This window comes from Equus quagga, chromosome 9, assembly GCF_021613505.1.
Source record: "Equus quagga isolate Etosha38 chromosome 9, UCLA_HA_Equagga_1.0, whole genome shotgun sequence".
In the NCBI taxonomy this organism is placed as follows: domain Eukaryota; kingdom Metazoa; phylum Chordata; class Mammalia; order Perissodactyla; family Equidae; genus Equus; species Equus quagga.
Genome location: NC_060275.1, coordinates 54,181,179 through 54,201,049, shown reverse-complemented (window position 1 = coordinate 54,201,049; position 19,871 = coordinate 54,181,179). Strand labels below are relative to the sequence as shown.

Here is a 19,871-nt window from a genome sequence, read left to right as displayed (position 1 = left end):
TCATAATGTTATGCAACCATCACTTTATCAAATTCCAAAACTTTTCATCACCCCAAAAGAAAACCCTGTACCCATTAAGCAGTCACTCCCCATACCCCCTTGCCTCCAGGCCCTGGTAACCACCAAACTGCTTCTATCTCAATGGATTTACCTATTCTGGATATTTAATGTAAGTGGAATCATACAATATTTGTTTTTTTTGTGTCTAGCTTCTTTCATTTAGCATAATGTTTTCAAGGTTCATCCACATTGTAGCATGTATCAATACTCCGTTCCTTTTTATGACCAAATGATATTCCGCTGTATGTATATATCACATTTTGTTTATCCATTCAGCTGTTAATGGTTCTTTTGGCTACTGGGAGTAACGCTGCCATGAACATTCATGTACAAGTATCTGTGTGAGTCCCTGCTCTCAATTCTTTTGAGTATAGATCTAGGAGTGGCATTGCAGGGTTGTATGGCAATTCTATGTTTAACAATTTGAGGAACCACCAAACTGTTGTTTTCCACAGTGGCTGCACCATTTTACATTCCCACATCAATGTACTAGTCTTCCAATTTCTCCATATCTTTGTCAGCACTTGTTATTTTCTGTATTTTTCATTACAGCCATCCTAGTAGGTGTAAAGTGCTATCTCGTGTTTTTGATTTGCATTTTGCTAATGACTAACAATGTTGAGCAGCTTCTCATGTGCTCAGTGATCATCTGTATACCTCCTTAGGTATCTTTTTTTGTGTGTGTGAATCCTATGAATATGTTATCTATTTGAAACAAAAAATAAATCAATTTTACAAGGAAAAAGAGTCAAGATCAGAAAAGAAGGAGAAACTAGACCATTATGGTAGGTGGAATAATGGCCCCCAAAGATGTCCACATTCTAATTCCTGAAACCTGTGAATATGTTACCTTACGTGGCAGAAGGGACTTTGCAGACGTGATTAGGTTAAGGATCCTAAAATGGGGAGATTATCCTGGATTGTTGGTGGGCCTGATGTAACCACAAGGGACCTTACGAGAGTGAGGCAAGAGGTCAGAGTCAGAAAAGGAGATATGACGATGGAAGTAGAGATCAGAGAGAGACAGAGAGACTTGAAGATGCTATCCTGTGGGCCTTGAAGATGAAGGAAGGGATCCGTGAGCCAAGGAATGCAGGCAGCTTCGAGAAGCTGGAAAAGGCAAGGAAATAGATTCTCCCCTAGGGCCTGCAGAAGGAACACAGCCCTGCTGAGACCCTGATTTTAAGACTTCTAACTCCAGAATTATAAGATAATAAATCTGTGTCATTTCATGCCACTGAGTTTGTGGTAATTTGTTACAGCAGCAATAGGAAACTAACACAACCACAAAGGTCCTGTTCCCTCCAGAACAAAGTATTGCCTAATGACCTTCTCATCAGTGCTTCACTCTCAGGAAGCACAGCTGAGTCTCATATGTTTTCTAAATCCTAGAGGGGGGAAAGCGAACCACAGAGGGCAAAGTTGCTTTGTCCTGTGAGGTGTGAAAGATGTCGGTGGCAAAGCACCCCAAGATCTGTCTCCTACACATCCTCAGAGGGAATGCTGAGCTCTAACTCTTGTTGGATAAATGTACATGACAGCAAGGACCCCAAAAGTCTTGTAAAAGATGTAAGAGATCATTACCCTTCACAGAGATTGAGCAAGATCTGCAGGAACCAAAGCCAAGGGACTTCTTTTTATCCCCAGTGGCAGTGTTATCACCTTCAGGTGGGAGCTGCAAGACTAAGAAGTTTGAAAGCAGCCCTCCGTTTCATTCCACCTCCCTACCCCTCTCCCAGAGCTCAGCTGTAACTGGCAGCACCTGCCCATCCACAGGTCATTCATCAGCTGAAATGTCTGCATGTGGTTTTGCTTCACGTCTATCCTCTTTCAAAACCCTAAATATGCTTCGCATCTAATGCATCTAATATGTTGGCTTCGTGCAGTTGGCCCACAGAGGTGACTCCGTGTGATAAATGACCCAATAGTGGGCTGGGTGGCAAGTCCAAATAGCTGATGGCCTATAAATTTCTTCCACCTCTTTCTTCTTCAGATGGATGAGGATACCACCGTCACTATTACCACCTTCACAGAAAAGACAGCTCTGGATCAAGGCCAGCTATGACCTAAAATCCACTTAAAACTCATTGAAGAAGCACTTGAAGAATGTGGATCTATGACCAGGGGATAGGCCTGAATAAAACAACGTAATATTTCTTAGAACCCAAAAAACAATGGTTACTATTTAAAGAGGGGAACTACTCAGTATAGCCCTAAGGAAACTTACTCTCCAGAGTGTGGAATTTCGTTATTGATAAAAACAATAAGACTATCTATTGGGCACCTGCTGCAGTAAACCTGTGGTTGTCTTGCTAGCATGAATTACACCTCCTTCCAGGCACGAAGTTTGGGTAGGATTTACCCAAATCTACCAAATTTACACCCGTAGCTCAAAGTGTGAGCCCTGATTGGTCAGAGCCAATCTGTTATTTCACGCCCCTTGTCATGGTGACAAGCACCCAATGCAGACCTGAGCCAATGAGCACGTGGCATTTCACAGCCACTGGTTCAGGATGTGACAGCACATGACCAAATACAGATTCCTTAGAAGGGAGCCCAGGAGTTTTGATCCGTGGTTGGGGGAGAGACATCCTCTCTTTCTTTCTGACTACGACAAACAGCATGCAGTCTGGCACAGCGAGGGTACCCATCTTGCAGGAAGGAGGGAGGCAGTCTGGCATGAGGCCAACATCTTGAAGGACCTTTGTGACATGATTGGGCAACTGGATTAAAACAACCCTGAAGGCTGCCCTCCGGGTTTTCAATGACCCAAAGCAATAAACTCCCTTGTTATTTAGACCAGTGCATGTCAGGGGTTTTTCTGTTTACAACTGACCGCATCTTAGCTCACGCACCCACTGTATGTCAGGCGCTGTGTGGGGCGCTTTCACATGTTCTGTCTCAATTAATCTTCACCATGGCCCCGTGATGGAGGTTTTACTGTCCCCTTTTTACAGATGTTGGGTGTGCTATCCAACTTCAAAGGGCTGATGAGTGGTGGAGCCAGGTCTGCCCATCCCCCAGACTTCTGCATTCCACCCCGCTCTCTTGGCTCCAGCCAGAAGACCTGCAGGCACAGGGCTTGGGGGAGACTCCCCAGCACCGCCCTCTGCAATAATTCTACAGATGAGCTCCAGAAGAGATTGTTCCTATTTTCACACCAGCAGCTGTATTTCATATCTGGCATCTTGTTTCAGCAGTTGAATATTTCTGATGAGTGTTGATGAATTACTGCAAAAATGGTAGTTAATACATCCTTCCTTACAGAGGCGCCACAGAAAGATCTAAAAGAGCTCTCAATGGCATTTTAGGGAGCAGAACCTAACTCCAAGATTCCCAAAGTAACCCTCTGTCTAATATGAGTGTATCCAACCTTAAATCTAAATCTGCTACATAAGAAGTCACTTAAAATTGTTTTCCCATTTGAAAGTTGGGAGTTAATGACATGACTCTACTTCAAACTCAGGAAGGTTGGTGAGTAGGAGCAGACTTTGAGAAAAGTAACTTGAATAGAAGCTAAGGGCTCTGTTCTTTGCAACATCAGACTCTGAAATAACACTACGTGCATGATGAGATGAGCACTTCTTCCAATGGGGCTGATCCTGTCCCTGGGTTGTTTAGCCAGAGTTCCCAATGGAAACACAAATAAACAAAAAATTCCCTCTGCAAAATGCACACATGTATGTATAATTCCTTGAATAACATTCAAGGGGCTTTTCAGCCTGAATGGGAAGGAAAGGGCTTCAGAGGCTGTTGATCCAAACCTAACGTCCACTGCTAAGACAGCCCGGCTCCCACGTGGCCACCTCCAGTGATGGGAGACACGCCGTATTCATGATGACCAATACTTCTGTCAGACATTTTCATCTGGTCCCAAGTGCTCCGTATGATGAACCCAAATCCGTATCTCCATAAGAAACAGGCTTTGAAGTTAGTCAGACCGGAGTTCAAATGACTGTTCACCAGTTCCTCCCGGGTGACCTGGGGCAGTTGCTCAATCCCTCCGAGCCCCAGGCTCCTCAGCTATAAAAATGGAGCTGGTAACGCCTACTTCCGATCATTAATATAAGGTTCAAAAGAGAGATGGTGCATAAAGCGCATGGCAACTTTTCCTGGCACAGAGGCAGCCTCCACAAGCTATAGCTATTATTAACTAGCACGGAGAGCACCCTGAGGCTATTGAGTGGGGTTGCCAGATGTAACAAACAGAAATACAGGAAACCCAATGAAATTTGAATTTCAGATAAACAACCAATAATTTTTTTATTTTAAGTGTGTTCCATGTAATATTTGGCAAATACTTACACTAAAATATTATTGTTCATCTGAAATTCAAATTTCACTGGACATCTGTTTATCTGGCAACCCTACTACTGAGCCAGTGGGACCATCGAGGTTGAAGCAGGGATGGGACAACGAGGGAAAAAATCATGACGTCAGAGAGGGGAGGATACAAAAGAACCAGGGATGTGGCAGCAAACCCATAAACTATGTGCAGAGGCACTCACCTGAGGGTACCTGTTGCCTGATGTGGAACCAGCCCCAGTTGCTTAAATGCACGCTCAGCCATATGTGGAAGTCCATAATTCACAATGGTTCATTTCCTCTCCCTTTGAAAATTTTTATTCTTTTTTTGAAGAAGAAGATTAGCCCTGAGCTAACATCTGCCACCAATCCTCCTCTTTTTGCTGGGGAAGACTGGCCCTGAGCTAACATACGTGCCCATCTTCCTCCACTTTATATGTGGGACACCCACCACAGCATGGCTTGCCAAGCGGTGCCATGTCCACACCTGGGATCTGAACCAGCAGACCCCAGGCCACCAAAGAGGAATGTGCAAACTTAACCGCTGCACCCCCAGGCCAGTCCCTGAAGATTTTTATTCTTGTAAAAAATCAACCTTAATTATCACCACTTATGTTGGATCACTATATAACTTACTATTTATAACTCATATTAAGGAAACTCCAGCACAAAAACTTATCAAGTGTCTACTTTTTCCAGATCCTTTCATCAAACCTTTCAAATATTTATCAGGCACATAACTCATCTCACCTATAGTGGTCATGGTGGAGGATACAGACTGAGGCTAAAACAGGACCTCCATGTTCAAGGGCTCCACTCATTGTCTACTGCAATGGTCTCCAACATTTTTTTTTTTTTATCATTTTCCCCATCAGTTAAAAATAAATTGAGCAGATGGGAGCATACCTCCCCCTTTGCTCCAATCCCAGTCTGGAAGCCATTGGGCTAGCAGATAAGAAAGATCTGTAAGCAAATAATTTGCATACAATGTGGTAAGTCCTGTAACAGGATATAACTGGGATGTTAAAAGAACAGAGAAGAAGGAGTGGGGAGCTCTGCTGGAGGAGAAGGAGGAAGGCCCCATGAAGGAGGGGACCTCTGGGTGAGCCTTGAAGGGTGAGCAAGGCTTTGCCAGAAGACTTGGGGACAGGGGATGCTTTTCAGGCAAAGAAAACAGCCTTTTTGAAAACACATGAGTATGAAAAAGGATCATGTACTCAGAGGACCAGGAGCAGCTGGGTATGGTTTAAGCATAGAGTGTAGCTGGCAAAAGAAGAGTTAAATGCAGTGAGAAGAATGGGTTCCAGAGCATGCAGTGTAGACGAAGGCTAGGAAACAATGCAAACCTGGACTGTGAAACGATATGCTCACATCTACACATTAGAAGGATCGCTCTGATAGAGATGAGAAAATTCTAAATGAAATCTGAGAAAATGGAACTAAAACAGTATATTACATAATAGGTTATTATGTCCAAATAGCATGTATCCTAGGATTACTCAGATGGTTTAATATTCGAAAATCTATTAACATGGAAACAGATTACTTTTTAATAAAGAAATATTCACTGCAATAGATACTAAAAATCTGTTCAATAGATTTCCAACTTGGAAAACTAGGACACTCTTACACAATAAAGAGTATCTAGCATAAACACACAGCCAATATTATATTAAAAGTATTTCCATTAGGGGCCGGTCCGGTGGCGCAGTGGTTAAGTGTGCACTTTCCGCTTTGGTGGGCTGGGGTTCGCCGGTTCGGATCCCGTGTGTGGACATGGCCCTGCTTGGCACACCATGCTGTGGTGGGTGTCCCACGTATAAAGTAGAGGAAGATGGGCACAGATGTTAGCTTAGGGCCAGTCTTCCTCAGCAAAAAGAGGAGGATTGGCCGCAGATGTTAGCTCAGGGCTAATCTTCCTCAAAAAAAATAAAAAACAAATTAAAAAAAGTATTTCCATTAAAGTCAGAAATACCAAATAGTAGCATTAACATGTCACATTCTGCTAAAAATTCTAGTCGATGCAAACGACATTAAACAAAAACAAGGGCTCATAGCTCGTAAGTGGAAAAGCTGGGCCTTAAACTCAGAGTCTTCCCACCTAACCACTCCAGCCTGCCTCATAAATAGACCCACCCTAGGAGCTGTGAGGATGCAGAGAAGCTTAAGGCCATGGCCTCGAAAACTTAAAATACAGGTTGGGCAAATATGGACACATCAAAGGGTAAGAAACAGTACAGTTCACTGAATGCCACTAGGCGCTTAGCCTCACACCTGGTACCTTGAGAGCGCACATCCATCCATTCATTCACTCACCAACAAAGATTTCCTGAGCACCTACGATGTGCCAGCTGGGCACTGGTGGAGAGTCTGAACAACATGGTCTCCACCATGTCATTGAGTCTGGGAAGGAGAATCAGACAGAAAACCTACATAGATAGAAACTAATTACAAATTGAAGTAATAGAGAGGGAAAGAACAGGATGTGATGAGAGAATGCGAGAGGGGATGTATTTTGGGCCCAGGCGATACAGGGATGTCAGGGGACTCCTCTCCGAGGTAGCTCCATTTGAGAAGGGAGTCCTAAAGGATGTGTGAGAGCCAGCCAAGGGAGGAGCAGGAGAGAGCAGAGGGGCCTGAGAGAAGGGGAGGACCAGGAGAGTGCAGGGTCAAGGAAGGCAGGGAGAGAGGGGGTCAAAGGGCAAGAGACCAGCCTGCCAAATGTGCCACTCAGCTGGAGACTGGAGAGTGCCCCTAAATGTGGCCGCTCGGACGTCCCAGAGACTGGACTAGAGCAGTTTCAGAGGTGAAGCACGTCTGGAACTGGAGTTCCTAGCCTCATCAGAAAAGCTATTACAGGGGATACTGAAAGGAGGTGTGGAAACTCCAAAAAAGACAGCAGGAGCAGGGGGCACCCCTCGAGGAGGGGAGAGGGCGTCATGATTCAGATCAAGTAAGATGACACCAGCTCAGCCCCATTCAGTGAACCCCGGCCATCCACCCCTGTCTTGGTCGCCTAGAGACCAAGTCCCAGGCCAAGACCTTTGGCGTGGGGCCTTGAAATAGGCATCTGAGTCTACACAGACAGAAAACTCTTCACAAGTCTTAACACATCAGTCAGACGGTCAGAAACCTAGAGTCTGCACCCTGATGTCTCCTGGCGATGACAGCACAGCATCAGGTGTTGCACCCCCGCACTTTTTTCAACCAGCTGCAGCAGCTGGCACTGTGCGAGAGGGCTCCAAACCCACCCCGTCCCCACCTCGGAGGCCCCGTCTGGGCTCCATCTCACTCACTCCTGGGTAATTCTGAGTCCGTATTCGAAATCAATGTGGACTTCGTTGCGGGCATGGTCTGGGGCTTCAGTAACAATCTCTGGCAACAATTTGTGTTCTCTCCTGGTCCTCAATCCTGGAGTTGTGGAGACCTTTGGATTTCAATACCTTAAAAAGACCCAGCCTGTGTGCCCTTGAGCAAGATTCCTGTGTGAGGGGCCGGCCCAGAGGCAGAGCAGTTAAGTGCGCACATTCCTCTTCGGTGGCCCGGGACTCGCCGGTTCGGATCCTGGGTGTGGACATGGCACCGCTTGGCAAGCCATGCTGTGGTAAGTGTCCCACATATAAAGTAGAGGAAGATGGGCACAGATGTTAGCTCAGGGCCAGTCTTCCTCAGCAAAAAGAGGAGGATTGGCAGCAGTTAGCTCAGGGCTAGTCTTCCGCAAAAAAAAAAAGATTCCTGTGTGAGAAACAGCCGCAGGATGTACCTTAAGAGAGGCAGTCACTACAGAAAAATACCCACCTCCTCCCCTCAGTAGCTGCACTTCACTGGGGCCAGAAGATCGCCTTGACATTTCAGGTGGAGGAAGCGGGATGACGGGAGGCAGAACGATGAGCGATGAGCAGGCAAAGGAGGCCAGAAGCCACTGGAGAATGGCACTTATCTGCGATTTTGCACAGGTGATTAGGTTTGGGCCGGCTCTGTCTGCGTGGGTGTCGGATCCCAGTGCCAGACTCTCTCCTCTCGCAGGTCAGTTGGAATAATGAATGAGCTGACACCTGGAGCCTTGGTGACAGCCCTTCAGAAGGAAGTAGGGGAAGCAGGCTGCCACCCGTAGAAAGGAGCCTGGGTGACAGACACCTTTTCAGAGAATTACCAGCACCAAGGAGCTGTCAACCACCTTTCCCAGAGAAGGCCTCGAACCCTGGAACTGGGAGGCTGGGGAGAGGCAGGGAAACCCGAGGCCCCTCATGAATTACGAGCTGGAAAGGCTCGCCACTCCCCAGCCCTTTCCCCTTCAGACACTGGCCTCATTGTTAAGCAGCCGTTTGGCAGTTACTCTAAAGTGGCTAAAATTTGGCACATCCTCCAAGGCCTTTCCTGGTCAGATCAGGTGACCGTTCCCCTCGACGTGCAGAGAAAGAAAGGATTACCTGCCACCTCCCCTCCCCCTCGGAGGCAGGTGAGAGTAAATCCAGTTAACTGACCAGGCTGTCAGTTAGTTTACAAATAAAACAGAAGCTATAAAAGCCACCTTTGTTCAACTGAGGCAGCCATCCTGGCGGGGAGGTCAGATTAGCAATTTGTCCTTTGTCAGAGGATCAGCAGAGCTTCATTGTTTTCATGTTTATTTATCAGTTTGCATCTTCTAGTAGTTTCAGCCTAACTCAAGGCCCAGCTCTGGTGTCCCGGCTCTTTTCATCTCCTCGGCCAACGGGCTGACAAAGCTGGATTAGAACACACCCACCATGAAACGCATGCGGACCCCCTACCTTTCCTTCTGCCCAGGTTCAAACCCCTTGGCCTTCCCTGGGCTGCGAAGCAGAAATTACAGCCCTGGCAGGGGAGAGAAGAGGTGGTTCATCCATACAAAGGGGCCCTTCTCCTCACCTGTAAACGTGCCATCTCCGACACAGACCTCCACACTCCATTGACGCTGCATCAACGCTGCGGGATACATGCAGTCCTACTTTTGATGCCAGTTGGTCCTGGGGTGGTTGCACAGATCTCACCACGCCTGGGGGTTTCCTTTTGATTTTGCTGTGGTTATGAAGGATTTGAGAGGGGTGAGGATGACCTCCACAAAGCTGACAGTGTGCTGGACACAGTTATCTGGAGGGGCTGACCAACTGTTATCGCATTCCTCCCAGAAGAAGATGATGTATTAAGACCCAACAGTACACGATGCTCTACAGGGAGAACTATGCATCTCAGTACCTGCTTACCTAGGATGCTTTGGCCTGAGACTTTAGCTCACTCCTTTGCTTTAAAAAATATAGTTTATTTATTTTAAAGCTCTATTATTTTTTCAAAGGTGCAAAGTTATTTTTCCATATAAAAGCATATGTAGGGCCAAATTTCATGAAATAAAATAAGCAAACTGTTCTCCTACATTGACCCCCACCCCCCAACCCAGGGTATCACAGAGGAGTGCTCTGGCTCTGCGGGACACAGTTTGAAACTTCTGGATTAAATAAGGGGGTCTCCATGCCTTCCTCCAGCTCTCACAGGTCAGGCTAGTCCTTCCTCTGTCCATTTTCCCCACCTGCCACGCATCCCACCAGATAGCAATCCTGGTCTTCCTAACTCCTTCTTTAGATTTTCTAAGCATCATCAGACATTCTGGAAAGACTTCTTTCAAAATTTTCATCATGTCACCTCTCCACCTTTGGTAAGACATTCAAAGGCCCTCACAACTTGGCCTCACCTTATTGTTTCAGTTTTGTCTTTCACTGACCCCTAAACAAAACTTTCGCCTCCTGCTGGTCTTAACCACTCACCTGCCTTAAGCGCACTTGCCGAGACCTACCTCCTTGTCTCTGTTCAGGGCCACTCTCACGCTGAGGACGTCGGCTTGTCCACTTGCCACCAGCCCCAGATCACTTCAGCATCTACAGCCCAGCCCACGGACTCCTCAGACTCTTGCTGCTCTGTGGCATTCCACAACCACTCTGTGTGCTGACGGTGGCTCACGGTGTAGCGCGTGTTTGGGGATCCGGGACTGTATATTCATATTCTGTGGGGCCTTATCTGTGGAATCCTGTGTTGATGGTATATCCCTCCAGATCCATTTTGCATTTGCTTCTCCCAAGTGCCCCACGGGTAATATCACTATTTTTGCATTAATCTGTTGGCTTGGTGGGGGAGGCTCCTGGGCCACATATTAATATCTGTTCAACCCCAAACCCTTGTGAAGGGCCTATTGTTATGGATTCTCACAAGACACAGCTGATTATACCCTGATTCAGGCCAAATTCCCCTGTCGTTTTACTTTGCTGGCAGGTTAATTCAATTCCTCTTCAATTCCCTCTTCAATTCCACCCTTTCACTGAGAGTGTGGCCCTTTGAGTGTCCCAGATCCATGTAGGTCTCAGATCCCCTCCAACCCTTGAGCATTAGAAGCCATGTTTTTAGGTTAGGGAGACCACCAGCCCCCTATCCCCAGGAGAGCCCAACATCAACTCAAATGTCCCCCACTTTGTCTTTCAGATTCCTCTTCTTTTTGGACCTTGGGAATTTCCTTTATGTTTTTATGAGCTCACTTATGCCATTTACAATATTTCTGTTATATTTTATCCAGAATTTTCAAGTGTTTTGTAGTGAGAGGGGGGCAGAATTCAGACTGTTAAATTTGCAATATTTGTGTGATTGTTTCTTCAACTGGAGTGTAAATTCCCACATTATTTTCTGTATTATACACATAGCATCTAAAACTGTGCCAAACGCATATCAAATGATCAACAAACATTTGATGAATGAATGAATGAATGACACTCATGCTATCCCTTTATAGAAAGATGGCTCTGCTATAGAGTCATCAGGATCAACCCTGACTCTCCTACTAACCAGCTGTATGATCTTGGGCAAATTACTTCTCTGAACCTCAGTTTTGTCATGTGCAAAATGGAGACAGTCCCTATCTTACATGGGAGTCGGGAGGATTAATGTATTTCATGCAAGTGCCTGGCCAGCACTCAGTTATAATGTGGGCCTGGAGGACACACTCTGAATGTTTCCTACTTAGTGATAAGGGTTAAGTCTGATACATAAAAAAATCCTTCTGGTATTCGTTGTAAAAGTCTTGCCAACACTTGTGGCTCTAGACTGGAACCAAAGAAACAAACACTTATGGAGGGCCTACTAAGAGCCATCATACATATTTTTAAATTCCCTCCAAAACCTGATCAATCAAGTGTTATTCTTTTTCTTTTCAGAGAACTTCAGTGGGGTAAATGACTTTCTAGGCTTGCCCAGTAAGGCAGAAAGGAGCGTGGAAGCCCAGATCACCACCAAATCTCCTGTGCCATCCGAAATTTCCCCCAACCCCAGGCAACCTAGCCTTCACAAAGGCCAGGCTCCCTGAGGCATCCAAGCATCCTGAAGATCTCGAAAGCTGTGGCTGAGGTGTTGAGATGGTTGTCTCAGCTTGCACTTCTCTCCAAGATGTTGGCAAGGTATTTTGCCATCCATGATAGGAGACGAGAGGTTGTGGAAGCAGAAAAAAAAATAGGGGTTTGAGTTTCCCTCCAAACCCAGATTAAAAAGAAAGTTAGCTACAAGAATTACTGTACCATATTTGTGATTAACCACATTAATATGAGAAGACGTATTAGCAATCTGGTTAAGAGCAAGTCTTCAGATGCAGGCGACCCTGAGTTTGAATCCTGGCTCTACCACTTATAGGCAGAATTATCTAAGTGAGTTACTGAACCTTAGTTTCCTTACCTATAAAATGAGTCTAAGGATATTCATCTCACAAGGTTGTTGTAAGGATTTAAATAAGATAACATATGTGAGATGCTCTTACTAGTACCCAACACTTAGTAAGCATTCAATAAATGGTAGCTATAATACTGATAATAATAATAGCTAACATAGGAAATTTAAAGAACTTTACATACACTAACTCATAAGTCACTATGAAACATCCCTATGAAATAAAGACTATTACCTCTGTTTTACAAATGAAATACTGAGGCACAGAGAGGTCAGGCAACTTTCCCAAGGTAACAAAACTAGTAAGCAGCAGAGATAGAATGTAAAGCCAGGTAGTCACCTGCAGAGTCCAGGCTATGCTGTGTTGCCTCTCAGTTCTCTTGTTGCTGTTATTATCATTGTCATTATCAGTGTTGATATCCTTCAATGGTGTTGAAACTGGGGAGGCAGAGACAGATATAAGCCAGCAAAGAAAACAAGAGCTCTAAGTCCATCTGCTGGGTGTCATCAGACTAAGCCAGGAGACCATAGTAATGGGATGAAAGTCTGGACACACCCAGCCAAGCCTCTCAGAGAGTTCAGAGCCTCTAAAGCTGGGAGGCCTCTACCCACCCATAAATTATATCTGTGCTCTAAAAAAGCTGAAATAGGCTCCAGACTTCAGGAAGACGGCAGAACAGTCCCCAAGTATTTGTGAGCAAATGTACGTGTTAGGTATTATGTTAAGTACCAAGTGAGGTTTCCAAAGGCATTTAACTAGAAGGAGAACCTTAGAGGGGAAACATGCCATCACCCGTGAAAAGTTAGTGCCTAGAGAGAACTTCTTGGCGAAGACAGGGTTAAGCTGGCATTCAGCACAGGGGGACAGCGGACCAGTAAGCATGTTCGGATGGGCGCTTGGTAGTTTCCTTTTGAGCTGCCATCTCATTGCTTCATTGGTTCACAGAATGGTCCACTCAAGGCAGCAGGAGAATTACCCAAGATCTGCCCTGGGTCAACAGAGTCACCTGGTCTGAGACACATCAAATTCCTCACTTCCTTAAGAACATCACTGGGAGACACTAAGGTGAAAGGTTGATTTGGAAATAACTAGGTTCCTGGCCCTGGAGTTTTTTGACAAGATGGACTCAGGAAAAATAAATTAATCTGTGCAGCAGGGTCAGCTGTGGGACTACGAAAGAATGCTGGCCTTCATTGCAGGAAGGGAAAGTGCTCAAAAGCCACTCCAATGAGGGCTCAGGGCTTCAGGAAGCACTGTGTCTTGGCCTCTGCCCCTCCCCACCCCTGTCGTTAAACCGGGAGGGGCGGGAAGGTGGCCCCTTGGTTTTCTCTTCTGTACTGTGTTAGACAGTGAATATTCTTGTTTACTCGCATAAGGAAATCTTGGTCCTATTTTAGTGGAGAAAGAATTAAGATTGGAAATATTTTGTTTCAGTAGAACTGAATCCAAATACATCTTGGGAAATTCTAAAATTCAGCTTGGAGGAAATGGATTAAAATTATACTTGATTAAAGCAAGAAAGTCAAAAAAATAGTAATAATTTAAAGTCCAAGAACTAGCTCCTTTCTCTTTCCTCTGAACTGAGAAAGGTTCCAGGAAATGTGGGAAATGTTCATGTGCAACCAATGTATTTTTCTATGTTATAACTATGTTTTCACTCCTTTAGGACTGGGTTATTATCACCAGGTATTTTCAAACTCGACACTAGAAAACAGGAAGCATATTCAAGGAAAAAGCAAATCAACTGCTTCTCTGGAATCAAGATGTCCTCAGAACGCTTAGCCCTACAGCCAAAGGAACTGTGGGTAGGATGACCACGTTCTGTCGTCTGGCAGTGGGACAGAAGAGTGAAGCAATATCATTGTCCTACCAGCTGCGTCTACACTTTTCCCTGGAATCTTCAGTAGAGACCAGAAACCCCAGAGAAAAGAAAGGAAACTCAGATGGAACAATTAAAAATGTTCTAAGCGAAGGGCTTGGAGAAGCTAACTTATTATTTTTTTTTTTTTTTTGGAAAAATCATTAGTACGCCAAGACAGAAAGTGTAATCCCTAAAATGCATCTGAATTATTAACTTAGTAGGATTAAAGAAAAAATATTTATTTTGTTTCTCATTCAAATTTAGTAAATTACCCGTCAGATTACAAAGCAGGCTCCCGAACCTGAAGGAGTTGAGTGGATAAAAAGCTAGATGGGAGTGTGTGGGCTGTGTTTGAAAGGTTCTCTCAGCTGGCTAAATGTGCTGCTCCCCAGGGAAGGAGAGGACTGGAAGCCACAGCAACCCCGTGGCCCAGGATTTTCCCAAGTCTACCACACAGCTCAATGCGAATGACAGAGCGGGGCCGACAAGAAGCTGCAATTGCACCGATATATCTCATTGGTTCTTTTTTTCATTGACATATAATTTACATACATTAAATTTACTCTTTTTGTGTACAGTTCTGTGACTTTTGCCAAATCTATATAGTCATATGACCATTCCCATAATAAAAAATATAGTACAGTTCCATCAATCCAAAATACTTCCCCAGACCCCCTTGTAGTCAACCACTCTTTCCTCCTCCCCAGCCTCTGGCAACCACCAATCTGTATTCTGTCCACATGTTCTACCCTTTTCAGATTGTCGGATCAATGGAATCATACAGCACACAGATTTTTTTTTTTTTTTTTTTGGTAATTGGCACCTGAGCTAACATCTGTTGTCAATCTTCTTTTTTTTCTTCTTTCTCCCCAAAGCCCCCCCAGGACCTAGTTGTATATTCTACTTGGAGGTCCTTCTAGTTGTGCTATGTGGGATGCCCCCTCAGCGTGGCTTGATGAGCAGTGCCATGTCCGCGCCCAAGATCTGAACCGGTGAAACCCTGGGCTGCTGAAGTGGAGCCCTCGAACTTAACCACTCAGCTGTCCGGCCGGCGCCAGGCACATAGCTTTTAAAGGCTGGCTTTTTTCACTTAGCATGAAGCTCTTGAAATTCATTGTGTTATTGAGTATATCAGGAGTTCATTTCTTTTTCTTGCTGAGGAGTATTCCATGGTATGGATGTACCACAGTCTGTATAACCATTCACCAGTTGAAGAACATTTGAGGTTTTTTTCAGTTCAGGGCAATCACGAATCAAGGTGTTATAAACATTTCCATAAAGATTTTGTGTGAACATAAGTTTTCACTTCACCTGGGTAAATACCTAGAAGTGTGATTGCTGGGTTGTATGGTAAACATAAGTTTCACTTTATGAGAAACTGCAAAACTGTTTCCCAAAGTGGCTGCATTGTTTTGCATTCCCCCCAGCGATGTATGAAAGTTCCAGTTGCCTTTGCATCCTCACCAGAGGTTGGTACTGTCAGGGTTTTTTGTTTTGTTTCCTTTTCTAATTTTAGCCATTATAATAGGCGTGATATCTCATTGTGGTTTTAATTTGCATTTCCCTAATAACTAATGATGATGAGCATCTTTTCATGTGCTCATTTGCCATTGTGTATCTTCTTTGGTAAAGTGTTAAAATCTTTTGCCCATTTTTTAATTGGTTTGTTTGCTTGTTTTCTTATAATTGAATTTTGAGGCTTTGGAATATTCTGGATACAAGTCCTTTATCAGACATGTGATTAACAATATTTTTTCCCAGCCTGTGGCTTTTCTTTTTATTCTCTAACCTGTTGAACAAAGATCTTTTTAATTCAAGTTACACTAACTTATGATACAATTCATATAAGGTGTGTGGTTTGGGCTTGCTCTACTATGTTCATGACAAAGACTGGAAGAGTTGGTCAGCACAAGTGGCAGTGGCAAGTTGTTCTCTTTTGGGAGCACTGTCTTGCTCCCGTTACACCCTAAGAGGCAGCACACCCCCTGATACATAGTGGACACTCAACAAAGAGTTATTGAATGAATGATTGAACGAAGTATGGGGCCAACCTCGGGAGTGTAACGGGAGATAGAGGTGGAGAGGGAGGCAGGAGGCGGAACTTAATTACCAGGCTAAGAATTTTAAACCTTATCCTGTAGGCAGTTGGGAGACCCTGAAGGGTTTCAAACAAGGAAGTAATGAAATAGGATTTGCATGTTTTGAAATATCATACTGGAAGTAGCATAGAAAATGGATAAGAAGAAGAGTGACACTAGTAGTGAGACTAATGAGGAAATCACGGAAATTTTCCAAGTAAGAGATGATGAACAGCTGAAAACAGCAGAGACAGGCAGCAAGGGCAGACACAAGGGATATTGAATCAACAAGATTCATTTTGTCCCAACATGACATGAATTTGAAAACTTCTGACCAACTCATAGCATTATGAGAAAGAATGGAGGCCCGAATGTGCATCATATAATTCTTCCTCCCAGACCCCATGAAAACTTAGACACACCGCCTCCTAATTATCCCCCCATTAGTCTTCACAGCCAAGTCGCCTTTCTAAAAAAGTGTCAACTTGCTTTTTCCACTTCCTCATCTTCATTTTACGCCTCTTGAACTTGATGTGTAAATAAATCAAAATTTACCTTGACTCAGAAGCCCAAGTATGTTCTGCTAGGATAACAATATTATTGAAATTAAGTAGGTAATTTAATGATCCATGTAGGATAGATTGAACACGAATAGATGAAACAAGAAATCCCCTCTTTTTACGCTGCCCAATCAAATCCTATAATCACTTCTCCCTGCCCTTATCTGCTCGCTCAACGATTGTTTAAATGCACACAAACCTTGACATTTGAAGTGTCAGGGCTCAGGGCACATGCGGTTGGGATGTTGCCTTGCAGATGTCAGCTCTCAGTGGACTCTAAGAAAGCAACAGAAAGTGTCAGGAAGTGGATGTTGCTCATAAAATATCTTATGCTAGGACTGCAGGAAATCTTTAGGGGGACAATTATTGTATTTCCAATTTAAGTGTCTTTGAGCCAATGCCTTTGACACTAGTCTTTTTCTGCCAGCTGTTGAGACCTGGTTCACTATCAAGATAACAGCAAAGGAGTCTAGTCCTGGCTCTGCTATTCATAACTCTGAGAAGTTACTTAATCCCTCTGGCCCCAGTGTCCTCACCTACAGCTGGGATTAGAGTCGAACTAGATCATTGTTAAGGTTCCTGATTAAATGAGATTCTGGTTATAAACTTCGGAGGAAACACCCTAATTTATAACCATTGATCTTAGTGAATTGGGGCAATAAATGTCTCTCTAAAGATTTAAAAGAATGAATGCTCCTTTAATGTGCCAGTGGGGCAAATCAATACTTTTATTGATCCATTTACAACTAATCATCCAGAACAAAGAAAAAAAATCTGGTGTCTGTTAACAAAGTCACCATTTTAAATGTATATTTGTACATTTTAAATGTAAATGCATCCAAATGTATATTTGCCTGCCAGCCACAGCTAAACAGTTGCTACTTAAAAGCCAAACAAAAGAACACTATTTACTCTGAAATTCTCTCCAGCCATCATACCACCTCTATCACTTACTTAATAAAATTTCCAAAATCCCCTCTAAAAGAAACTTCAACACACACACACACACACACACGCACACACATATACATACAACTGTTTCAGAACTTGGAGACATATAAACTATGTAACTTTTTTTCCTCACAATAATCTCCAATGAAGAATTGTTTTATAGGGTCTGTTAACTTTCCAGATTGTAGAGATATGATTTCTAGAGACATAATCATTAGAACAAAATCCCATTACAGCAACTCAGCTATAATTATGTAGATATAGATATCTAGATAGGTATAGTATATACAGATACAGTTGTGTAGACTTAGTAATAATAAGATTTCACCAGTCCTCGGCAGACAAAATCCAGGACCTGAACATTTATTTGACCTTAAAATGACATGGAGAAAAAAATTTAGTGTTATCAATGTCATACAGAGACATAAAACATTAAAAATTGTTATACATTCAAATCTGTTCACTTTTTTCTCCTTTATTATTTCCAGGTTTCCAAATTTCCTTCAAAAATTTTTCCCAACTTTAAAATTATATGTATATTCTACAAAATTTTCTTCTAATACTTTAATTTTTTAACTTTTTTTTACAATTATTTAAGACCTTTATTAACAGGTGCTTGCAGTTTGTTGACTTTTTTGAAAAAATCAAGTTGTAAACTTTTATTGCAAATTAAAAATGAGGTTCTTAAAAATCTCAACTTGACTAGATATGAAACAATTTAAAAACCTTTGAAGGTGTATTGAGAAAAACCAGGCTTTTAAAAAAAAAAAAAACACGTTTGTCATTACCAAAAAGAGACATCTTTAGGTAAAAATAATAAAAACCCCATGCTGCACAGATAATGCAGATAGTTCTCGTTATCTGGTCAACAGGCAAAAAGCAAGCACTTAAGGTCTTCAGCTCCAATCTTTTGTTCATTTCTTATTGCTGTAATTTCATATTCATTTCTTCTTCTTGGATGACTAAACCGGACGATGGTAGAGATGGTAACCCGGCATTTACTCAGCCCCGCCCTGCTCAGCCTGGGGAGCGGACGAATTCTCAACTGGTGGATCGGCTGCATTTGTCTCTTTGCCATCTTGTGGTTTAGGGTTTTCTGGGCGTCTGCGTCGGTAATTGAAGTTGCGGCGGTGCCGACGTTGAGGTGGCTGCTGACCTTGGGTCTCATCTCCTTGATTTTCCTTATCTTCATTGCCAGCCTCTCTGGGCTGTCTTTGGCCAGGAGGGCCCCTGCGGAATCGTGGTCTATAACCCCGATACATATTCTGCCTCACTGGTCTACCTTGTTCTCCTGCACCCTGGTTGTCAGCATCCTCCATCATCTCCTTGCACAGGAGGGTAGGAATACTGTGGTCGACGCCCATAGGGTCTCCTGTAGGGCCGGCGTTGTTGGGCCTGGCCTTCGGGAGCGCTCTCCGATCCCTCATTCTTTTCCCCACTCTCACTATTCTGGTAATTCTGCTGGTAATTGCGTGGAGGACCCCTGCGACGTGGATAGCGTCTATAATGGTTACGGTCTGCTGCATATTTACTGCCTTGCACTGGAGCTCCACCAGGGCCTGTAACATTTGCTGCCTCCGCGCCCTTTTCTCCTTCAACAACATCAAACTCCACAGTCTCTCCATCTCCTACACTGCGAAGGTACTTCCTGGGGTTATTCTTCTTTTCGGCAGTCTGGTGTACAAATACATCTTCCTTGGTGTCATTCCTGTTGATGAAACCATATCCGTTTCTTACATTGAACCATTTTACTGTTCCCAAAACCCTTGTTGCGATGACCTTCTTGTCCCCGGCGGCAGGCGCCGCCGATGTGAGGCCGCCCGGGCCGCCGCTCCCTGCGCCGCTGCTGGGGTGCCCGGCTTGGTGTCTGCAGCGCTGAGGGCGGGGGCGGCGGGCGGCCGCTGGGTCTCGGCCTCGCTGCTCATGGTTGCGGTGATGGCGACTGGGGCCGGCTGCGGCAGCTGCGGCTCCTCCCGGGGTGTGATGGTAACTAGGCCGGCGGCGGCAGTGGGGCTGCTCAGGGCTCTCTGGGGTCCGCTCTCCGCTCCCGCTACCGATCAAACTCGAACTTTTTTTTTTAAGATTGGCACCTGAGCTAACAATTGTTGCCCATCTTTTTTTTTTCTGCTTTTTCTCCCCAAATCCCCCCAGTACATAGTTGCATATTTTAGTTGTGGGCCCTTCTAGTTGTGGCATGTGGGATGCTGCCTCAGCATGGCCTGATGAGCAGTGCCACGTCCCCGCGCAGGATCAGAACAAGCGAAACCCTGGGCCACCAAGGCAGAGCACGCGAAATTAACCACTTGGTCACGGGGTCGGCCCCTAATTTCTTTTTTTACACT

General features: G+C 44.4%; 1 pseudogene; it reads right to left on the bottom strand.

Annotated features, from left to right (window-relative positions):
- Nucleotides 1–18,527: 18,527 nt before the first annotated feature.
- Nucleotides 18,528–19,454, bottom strand: LOC124245038 (Y-box-binding protein 1-like; annotated as a pseudogene).
- Nucleotides 19,455–19,871: the final 417 nt, after the last annotated feature.